This window comes from Sapajus apella, unplaced genomic scaffold (assembly GCF_009761245.1).
Source record: "Sapajus apella isolate SASKATOON/1434 unplaced genomic scaffold, GSC_monkey_1.0 scaffold90, whole genome shotgun sequence".
NCBI classification, from domain to species: Eukaryota; Metazoa; Chordata; class Mammalia; order Primates; family Cebidae; genus Sapajus; species Sapajus apella.
This window is the reverse complement of record NW_022437030.1, coordinates 5,087,957-5,099,109: the sequence shown is the minus strand read 5'-3', so window position 1 is coordinate 5,099,109 and position 11,153 is coordinate 5,087,957. Positions and strand designations below refer to the sequence as shown.

The following is an 11,153-nucleotide window of genomic DNA, read 5'->3' as shown; positions in this document are numbered from 1 at the left end:
TTTTAAGGCCTAGCTATCATAGAATCTGTGACGGGTCATTTAATACCCAGAAGTCATGCTTACTTTTAGAACACACCTGTTTTTTAAGGCACATAAAAAGCAATGGGATGTGTGTGATTATGCACTCTTCCTCATTGTCTGAGGCCAAGCCTTTCACTTTGAAGCCAGGCAGGATCTCTCCTTGTGAATTGAAACGTCACCAAACTTTATTATTTCTCCAGAGAACTCATCCCAAATTAAGTTTTCATTTTCTAGCTCAGTGGTTCCCAAATCTTAGCTCACATCAGAATCAGTTGGAATGCTTGTTAGAACACAGATTGCTGGGCCCTAACTCCAGAGTTTCTGATTCTTTGGTGCCCTGGGGAAGTTGATGCTGCTAGGTTCCAGGGTTCATACTTTGAAAACCAATAGTCTAGCTCATGCTCACTGCTAATAGCAATAAAAGTAGGCCAGACACAGTGGCCCATGCCTGTGATCTCAGCACTTTGGAAGGACAAGGTGAGAGGATCATTTGAGCTCAAGAGCTACAGACCAGCCTGGGCAACTTGGAGAGATCCAGTCTCTACTGCACAAACACACACACACACACACACACACACACACACACACACACAATTTTATATAATTTTAATTATAATTAACTTACAGTCTTAATTTTATATATATATAAAATTTTATATATATATACATGTGTGTGTGTAAAATTTTATATATGTGTGTGTATGGGTGTGTATAGGTGTGATGGCACATGCCTGTAGTCCCAGCTACTCTGGAGTCTGAGGCAGGAGGATTGCTTGAGCCTGGGAAGTCAAGGCTGCAGTGAGCTGTGATCATGCTGCTGTGATCTAGCGTGGGTGACAGAGTGAGATACTATCCAAAAAAAAAGGAACGAAGGAAGGAATGAGGGAGGGAAGGAGGAGGGAGATGTCAATTATTTACAAAATAAAAGAAGTCAGAAAAAAACCCTGAAAGATTTCTGTTGGTTTTAAAGATGAATGTTTGGTACCTTAAGTAATCAGCAGTGACACTGTAAAAACTCCTCCTTTGACAATTTTGAAAATGGGACCCACTTGTAAGCGACGACTGCATTCCCTCCCAATAGTGACCATGTCATCACCCAGCAACCTGCATCTTCCCTGCTTGGGTCTCCTTGAAAATACCCATAAAGCTCTGTCTGCCACTGACTCCCACTTCTGTATCTGCCATCAGGAGACTTGCTATGCTCTTGGCCAAATTTTTAGAGAAAATAATGAATATGATGCAAAAAGATTGTATAATTTTCTAAAGTTGGTTTCTTCAGCCCACTTCCAAGTGAACTAGGTTCATATGTAAAATTATCAGTAGGTATCTGACTTCAAAGAAAAAATAATTGAATCTGTCTGCAGATGTAAGCATGATCATAGATGAGGTCTGTAGGATTTCTGTCTACAGGGCTGTTTTAAAACACAGTGAAATAAAATATTGCTGTTTGTCTAACTTATGAACAAAAATATTTTAAATAAATAAATGTTTCCTTGAGTCTCAGCTTACAACACAAGTGCATTTGATGTCAGGGGTGCTGCGTGCTGAGGCTTACTGAATGTATAATGCTGGACTCCTGTTTGATATGATACTGTGGGAAAACTTACAATCTCCCCTTCAGAATAAAAAAGTAAATGTTTTGGAAGAGACATGGAGATTTTGTGCCAAAGTACGTAACCATCTCCTGTGGAAGTATTTTAGGGACTGGATAGTTTTTCAACTAGATATGTATCGGTTTTAATTATAATGTTAAGTAGTTCTCCTATTTTGACTAGACATACTTATTATAAATAAGCCTGATTCATCTTATGAAATCACACTCTGCATGCCATTTCATAATCCAAGATAAGGATTGTAATTTGGTTTGAATTATCTTAATGTGCTGGTCACCCTAAATGTTTCCCAGGCGGACTCCTTTCTAAGCATTATTGCATCGTGATTTGTCCCTGTTACACAGGAAGATGTTCTTGAAAAGTTGACTGAATCAGTCAGGATTGCAGATAGGCTGCTGCCTTGGGGGTCTAACATGTCTGGTTTGATTGTGACTCCCATTGGCCAAACCACCTTGGGCAAGTCGTTTTGCCTCTGTTGGCCTCATTCCCTCATTTGTTCACTAGGGATAATAACACTCCACTAATATGTGCTTCAGGTAGGCTTTGGGGGCATGTTGGACCCATGCAGCCATGGTTTAGTGCTCTGCTGTCGCCATCTTGAAATTCTTACTTGTTTTTTTCACTGAGCCCCACAAATTATGTAGCTGGTCCTGACACGGTATTGATGGAGTTAAATGTGGTGTCAAATACAAGACTCATGGCACACCATAAATAATATTGCTTCTCTCCTTAGGCTGTCGAATGACCTCATAAGCTGCCCCATCCTATGTCATCAGCAATCTGAAGATCTTGGCATAGATTTTGCATCTAGCCCCATGCTCTCAGCCTGGATTTCAAGATAAAGGTGCTAGATCCTGGGATGGAAGACCATGCCTGGAGAATATGCATGGGAAGTCACCTACTTTTAACTGTATACCATTCTGTTCTGTTCATATTTGGTACTATGCAAATGCTCACCTCTTTTCAAATATTTTGAATGAAGGAAAAATGGAAAGATAACAGGGCTATAAATTCAAATCAGAATGTTCAGATAGATAAACAAATATTTTGTAGACTACTGATTCCCCAGTGTCAAAAAAGACCTTCAGTTTTATCAAAGTATTGCTGCACTTAGTTAATTTTAGTCCCTCTTCCCTTCAATTTATACCATTGCTAATATTTTTAAAAATACAGTGGCAGCAGTATTTTCTAGGTTGGAGACTGTGTCTCTCCCTTTCTTCTCCTACTTCTTTAACCACATCTTTCACACAGAATAGGTCACTCGTTCTACTCACCCCAAATGAGCAGAATGCCAAAGGAAACCAGAAGGAAGTAATCAAAGCTGAGTGCAGTCATTTTGCAGAGCTATTCCACTGGTTTAAATTCTCGGGCTCATGCAGGATGGCATTTTCACCCAAACAGAGATTCTGGTTGAGATCCTGTATGTGGTGAGGGGTTAGGGAGTTGGATCATGTGCCCCAGAAGTCAACTCAAAGGTCACGGAAATTCAGGCAAAGCAAAAGGCACAATTTTAACCTGCTTTATCTGCCAGAGCTTCGATGCATAGCCTATTCATATTGAGCCCAACCATTTGCAAGTGAGCAAAACTGCATCCTCCACTTTCTGCATCTTTTGCAACTCTGAGAAGAGCGTGCTACAGCCGGTGTTGTTCTTTCATGGTTATTAACTGTGTCACTTTCACGTTTCACTTGCACATTCATTTGCCATCATGCTCTTAGATTTTTCAGTGTTTAAATCGACCTTAGAATCTTCTGGGTATCCAAGGATCTAACAAAATCTCACATTTAGATCCAATTCTCTTGTATCCTCTATCTCTTTCCTAATTTGAAGAGAGGGCTTCATGGTTGTGTTTAAATCAAATCACGCACAGATTTCCCATCCATGGCCATAGATGTCTGAGGCTGCACCTGCTGAGGAGCCATTATCTAATCTTTCTGGGAAGTTTACACTCTCTCTAGTAAACCACTTCATGTTTACCCAGAACGGTGTTTTATGGTGTAAGAGATACTTTGCCTCTGAGTGTTAAAGCCACTTTGCACCTGGCATAAAGAAGAGAGTTTTGGAAGGAAGAGCCTTATGAGTTCTCTGAATGCTTTTCAAGTGAAATTTCCTATGATTAAACATCAGATTTCTCCCACTCCTACCAAGCTTGAACAATCACTTCTTAAAACATCACATAGTTCAGGTTCTGAACATGAAGCCTCTTCGGCATGATTTAATTACAGACTGACAAAGACCGAGACTACTTACAAAGGTGCCACCAGACGCCACAGAACCCAGGCACCGAACCGCAGGAGGAGAGGAATCTTACTTTTGTGCCAAATCCCATCAGAATATTTGAGGAGTTGGGTTTTGATACAGACTTCATGGAATCAGAGAAGAACATACATTTTGTTAAAAGAGCTGATTTGGTTCTACAGATACAGTTGCAATTTGCATCTCGGCATGGATTCTACTTTCATAAATAACCCTATGGGCAGCTTTTCCAGGGCTGGGGGCAGGTGGGTGAGAAAAGGAGAGGTCATTTGATGGCTATAAAAAGTCCCAGTCTCAGAAGTTTGTAGAAGAAATGTGCACAGAGTTTTCCCATATTTGGAGCTACTTTAATTCTGTCAATGGAGCAGGAAAAAAAAATCTGCAGCCAAAAAAGATAAAGACTCTAAAGCAGTATAGCAAAGTAGAAACTTCCAGGAAACTTTAAAAAATCCTGATGCTTAGAAATACCAGATGATCTCAAAGTCTTTGGAAGTAAGGACTGGGAAATGGTATTTTTTAGAAGTCCCAGGTAAGTCCAGCATGCCACCAAGAATGAGAACCAGTGGCCAGTGTGTTTTTGATGGGAGCCTCCCCACCTACTGCCCCATGTGTGCCCAGATACGATGCACAGCCCTGATCAAAGCTGGCTTCCCTCAAAAGGACCCGAGAGAGAGGTAACAATCTTGATGGTTTATGGTGACAGTTAGTGCTCTGTGACCTGGTGACCACAGAAACTGTGACCCAAGTAGAAGAATGTAAAGAAAAGTATGAGGTCTCAGCGGAGAGGAATCATGGCGGAATATCTACAAAATTAAGACCTATAAATCACTAGGATTTAGACAGAGGAGATAAGTAATTTCAATGTTGTAAAGTATCTATTGTAAAATGTTTTCCCTGCCCAAAAGAGAAAAAAACAACAACAAAAAATCAGAGAATAAAAGTACCTGCTTATTAATATCTCTCTGTCACTCTGACTGTGTGCCTAAAATGTTGCAGGGATTCATTTTCTGCCTAGAACTCTGCATTTATGAAAAAGAAAGGTGAAGGTGGGAGAAAAAAATTATTCTGGGCTGTCCACACTACTTGTTGAGTGCTTCGATGAGAGATCAAATCAAAGTAAAGTTTTTTTCACATTATTTAAAAAGGAAATCAATTCTACTCAAAATAATGAGTCTTCTTTCTTTTGCTGAGTGATAATAACAAGGAAGACAGGTGCTTAATTTTAAACACAGCTGTTATAAAATTAGCAGAAAGGGTAACTTGGTGCTATTTAGTTTGCAAACTACAATTTGGAAAATCCTTTGGCATGTTCACTTCACCTCAAGACTCTCCAAGTTACAGAGATAGGGTGAGCTCTCTAAATGGTGAAATTTAAAAAATGATTTAGGGATGGGATTGGAATTGCTCATCTTTTCATGCCCTAAAATAATGGTCACTTTCATCATGTAATTGGGATCGTGTGTCTGTCTTACTATCTTCTCTTAAATGTCCCATTATTTTGCCTTCCTTCTAGAATATCTTCAGCTGTCTGTTCTTCTCTGTGCAAAACACAAAGGAAAAATGTAATCATGAAACTGACTTTTGGTTCAAGATCTTAGAAACAAAATAAATGCCTAAAAGAAAATTAAAGGTTTGAGACACAATGTGTTTTCATTTTCTCCTCACCCCTGTGCCACCAGTTGGACCTGGAATTTCTAATGTACTCCATAGTACTTGGTTTTTCAAGAGTCCTAGTGTCTCTAGGAATGATGCTCCATGTTTCTTTGCAGAGGCTGTTGAATTCTGAATGGCCTAGGAGGTCACAGGAACCAGTGTCACACTCAATGATCTGAAGGATCCCTGGCCCTGGAAAATCCCATTTCCTGTCCACTCCAGAAATTCAACTAGAGATTTATTTCTATAATAGGGCATTGCATTGTTTTTTAAACAAATACTCTAAGGAAAATTCCTTTTGCTTCTCCTTAATTTGGAAAGAAGGGAAAAAATTAAAATCCACAGTACCTTCTTCTAACATTACGTAATCTTTAATTTTTTTTTTTTTTTATTTAAAAGGTGGTAATAAATCTACATCCCCAAACTGAATTATTTGCACAAGCCCTGGAATTCTAAACCTCTGCGGGCCTGGAATCTGGGGCAATTACACCTAAGGGCCAGACCTGCAGTAATGCCCCAAATTACCTTCTGGAGGGGGTGGCCAGGGGGTTCCCATTATTTTAAAGTTAAGACTTCAAACCAAATGTTTCTCTCTTTATTGATCTTCTTTCATCTCCCTTCATTGCATTTCCTGTTTGGCTTTTACCTCTTCTTCTCTTTTTTTCCACCCTGGTGGTGAACACTCTCAAATTGGTGATTGAAGACCTTGAAGGTGCTGTTTACAAAGGCTGTTAATGCCCCGTCCTCATTTCCTGTGTTACTGCCCACAAGCCTGACACAAAGCCCTCTTCAGTAGACACACTAAAATATCGGAGAGGCCCCACTGAGTTTCTCAGTTTGCAGATAGCTTAGGGTTGAGGACCCAAGGTGCCTGTTCTTTCCTCTGGCAGAGAGGCCTCCGTTTTGTAGCTATTGGAAGAGATATTTTAGAATCACTGAATTAATAGCTGGGAGGGATTTCGCAGATCTATGAGATCCAGAAGAATTCACTCTTTCTGGTGAGGCTTAAAGATGGAGCTCAAGGGATTAGATAATCCCTGGCATCATGCGCAAATTGTACATGGATGTGTTACATGCACTTCCTTCAGGGGAGAGATAGTATAGCCTGAACGCTTAAGAATCACTGACAGTTCGATGTCCTCTTCTCTTTTACAGATAAACCAGCAGAAATCAGCTGAAATGCTTTCTCCCAATTTCATAGAATCCCTTTTTCCTGCCATGCTTATCATTAATTATCTATTTTGGGGTCTTAAATTGACCTATGTTGCAAAATTACCCCTATTTTAGGGTTTTGGTGTCTTCATCTCCAAAATAATGAGGTTGTATTTGAATGGAGCTTTTCAACTCCTGAGAAAGGAAGAACAGGATGAGGACCAGACAAAGGGACCCTAGAACCAGCCAGATCTGAATTCAACACCATCTCAGTTACTTATGCGCAAAGAAAACTTTGGTAGATTTCTTAACATTTTAAGGACTGCATTTCTTCACCAATGTAAAAAAGAGACTAATAGTACCTGTGAAAAGAACTTTTATCTAAGGAATATGAGTCCTTTTAAATTGTCAGGCTCAGCGAGACATTAAAATGAGACAGCAGTCATGTCCTGCTTCCCCCTTGAGCCATGTATTCATCTCTTGAAACTGCTTGCTATTGCGACAGGAAGCTATAAATTAACCTAATAATGCTGTACTGGATGCTCTACCCACACCCTATAGCCTCACAGTGTATAGCCAATCACTAATCAAGGTGATTTCTGTAAACCAGTGAAAATTCCTGACAATTTTGTGTCAGCACACTCACAGTCTCCCTTTTTTTGCCTTTAAAATTCACTTGTAACTGCTCCAAATATAATAAGAGTATATATTCAGGGTAACTTGAATCAATGCTACCAGGTTGCAATCCTCAAGCTTGGCCCAAATAAAAATCCCTACTTATACTGATTTTGCTTCAACTTCTTCCTTTTAGGTAGACATACCTATCTCATTAGGCTATCATCAAAATTAAATGAGATCATGCGTTTCATAGCCTAAGAGATAGTCAATAAATATTATTCCCTTTCTAAATGACTACTGTTATGTCAAGGTGAAAAAAGTGGCTGATATATACTCATGTAACACGCTTTCATGGATGTACCCAGAATCTAAGAGAATTAAAAAAAAATAATTTTAGGAAATCATATCTGATTATGCATCTAACCACCTCAGTTGTTCAAGTTTCACCAGTAATGGTAGGTCATTCCAAGGGAGCATAGCTGAACTGGCCCTAGGTTAGGCATGATTCCTGCTGTGGCTGTCTTCATGCCCTGTTCAAAGCAGATGATAAAGACAGTCTGTGAAAGTGATGTTACAATAGAAAGAACATTGATTCTGCTCTAACTGATAATTTTTGAAAGTAAACCATTTGCCAACTTTGGTATATTATTACTAGAAATAAACTTCTTAGTAGCGTGTCATAGATGATGATGATCATCATCATCATCATGGTCATCATTCCAACTGGTAATGCATCATTTGAGAATCACTGCGGAAGATTATCTTTGACATCTTTTTTCTTTCGAATGTTTGTATAAAATGATTTTAAATAATCATTTTGTTTGTATTAAATAATTCAAAATAGTTACGTTGAATTTTTTTTAAAAAGGAAAATGATAAAGAATATATTTATATATTCATCAACCTATTAAGAAATAGATTAGCAATGTGTTTGGTACTCCCATATTCTAAATGCTGTGTGATCATTCTCTTGTTGCCCTTTGTGTTTCTAATCTGTTCAGTCTTGTATGTTTTTGAGTAAAAGTATTTTATATTAGGTAATCAGTAGTGAATTTATTACTGCAGCATTATATATTGAAATTCATCAGTGTTAATGCATAGCTAGTCACAAAAAATATTAAAGCCATAAAAATATAATTTGTCTCCAGAGTTTTCTATAGATTCATTGTAGTTTCACTCAAAATTCCAATGGAAGTTGAAAGTCAACTTACGTTCCAAATAGATACAGAAAAGTGAGAAGCCTAGATTTAATCTTATGTATTTTATGTTAAATTGCTATTATAAATCACTATTTTCTAACTGTTCATGGTGTTTATAAAAGCTACTGACCTCTATGTATTGGCTGTTTTCTTAAACTGGCAACCATGCTAAACTTGTTAATTTTCATAATTTTTAGTAGATAATTTCAGCTTTCCTATATAGACAAACTACATCATGCATTTAGGATGGCATTTTTATTTCCTTAATAATCCTTTCATATTTTTTTCCTGCCTTACTTCGCTTTCTAGACTCTCTAATGTAATACTGACTAGAAACTATGCTAGGGGCTTGCCTTATCTTCTTTGTGATCTTAAAGAGAAGTCATTTGTCACTTCAACATTCAGTAAAATGCTTGTCTTAATGTTTTCTTTAATACATCCTTTGTTGTATTAAGAAGTTTCTCTTTTTTCCTAAGCACTTTTTAACTGAATGGACAGTAACACATCATATTGAACACTTATTTTCTGCATCTAATAAGATGACCATGTAGTTTCTCTCCTTTAATTTATTTTTATTAATTAATTAATTAATTTATTTATTTATATGGAACGCTTCACGAATTTGCATGTCATCCTTGTGCAGGGGCCATGCCTATCTTCTCTGTATCGTTCCAATTTTAGTATATGTGCTGCCGAAGCGAGCACCTCTCCTTTAATTTATCAACATGGTGAATAATTTTTTGATTTCCAGATTTTAATTCAAGCTTGAATTCCAGGGATAAATCCAACTTGTCATGACGAATTATGTATTTTATGCATAACGAGATTGTGTTTTCTAATATTTTGCTTAGGATATTTGTTCGTTTTTCATTAGTGAGATTGTTCTATGTTTTACTCTATCATATTTCCTTTGGTTTTGGAATCACAACTTACAAATCTCATAAAATACGGAGGGGCAGTTTTTTTCTTTTATTCTCCTCTGGAAATTTTTGTGTTTGTTTGGAATTGTTTCTTAAAAGTGAGCAGACTCACCAGAACCCTGTCCAGAACTGGAGTCCTTTTAAGGAGCGATGTCTAACTACGGATTCAGTTTATTCAGTGATTATGACTGTTCTAACTTTCTATTTCTAGGAATGGCAGTGATAGCTCTTACAGGAATGACATGTTTAGCCATTTGAGATTGTTTTTTCCCACCTTTCCTCATCCTCATTAACACCTGTTATTAACTTTCCTTTGATTATGGCCATCCTATGGGTTGTGATATAGTATCTCATTGTAACTTTGATTTGTATTTCCCTGGTGGCTAGAGATGTTAAGATTCTTTCCATGTACTTATTTGTAATTGGTATATGTTTTGGAAAAATATCTATTCATATCCTTTGTCCATTTATCGATTGGGTTGTTTGTCTTTTTTATTATTGAGTTGCAAGGTTTCTTTATAGTCTAGATACAAATTCTTTAACAAATACATGATTTGCAAAGGATATTTTCCATTCAGTGGGTTGTCTTTTCACTTCCTTTTTTTAATTGTATATATTTATGGGGTACAACTTAATGTTTTGATACGTGTATACATTGTGGAATGATTAAATCAGTTTAATTAACACAGCTATCACCTCACATACTTAACAGTTTCTGTGGTTAGAACATTTAAAATTACTCTCTTAGCAATTTTCAAATATGCAGTACATTATTAACTATAGGACCATGCTGTCAATAGATGTTCAGAACAAATTCTTCCTGTCTGACTGAATCTTTGAACTTTTTCGCCAACACCTCACCAGCCCTGATAACCACCATTTTACTCTGTTTCTATAAGTTCAATTTTTTTATATTCCACTTATAAATAAGATTATTGAGTAGTGTTCTTTCTGTGTCTAACTTATTTCACTTAATGTTTTCCAGGTTAAACTAAGTTGTTGCAAGTAACAGGACTCCCTGCTTTTTAATGGATGAATAGTATTCTATTGTGTATATGCAGCACATTTCATTATTTATTCATCAGGTGATAGACCCTTAGGTTGAGTCCATATCTTGGATATTGTGAATAATACTGCAAAGAACATGGAAATATAGATATCTCCTTGATATACTGACTTTATTTCCTTTGTATCTAGAGCCAGAAGTGGAATTGCTGGGTCATATGGTAGTTCTATTTTTAATTTTTTGAAAGACCTCTATATTGCCTTCCACAAGGGTTGTACTAATTTACATTTCCCCCAAAAGTGTACAAGAGTCCCCTTTTCCCCACACCCTTACCAATACTTACTTTTCGTCTTTTTAATAAAAGCCATTCTAACAAACATGAGATACTATCTCATTGTGGTTTTAATTTGCATTTCCCTGACGACTCATGAGGATAAGCACTTTTTCATATACCTGTTGGCCATTTGAATGTCTTCTTTGAGGAGTGTCTGTTCAGTCCCTTTGTCCATTTTGAATTGGATTATTTGTTTTCTTACTACTGAGTTGAGTTCCTTATATATTTTGGATATTAACTCCTTCTCTGATATACGATTTGCAAATATTCTCTCTCCATAAGTTGTCTTTTACCCTATTGATTGTTTCCTTTGTTGTGCAAAAGGTTTTTTGTCAATTTTTGCTTTTGTTACCTATGCTTCCAGAGTTTTACCATTTTCCT

The 11,153-nt window shown here is 37.2% G+C and overlaps 1 non-coding gene across 1 annotated transcript; it reads right to left on the bottom strand.

The window, feature by feature from the left end:
- Positions 1-9,110: 9,110 nt before the first annotated feature.
- LOC116534956 lies at positions 9,111-9,217 on the bottom strand. The gene has a single exon (XR_004261968.1). It is a non-coding gene; the product is annotated as a U6 spliceosomal RNA (small nuclear RNA).
- Positions 9,218-11,153: the final 1,936 nt, after the last annotated feature.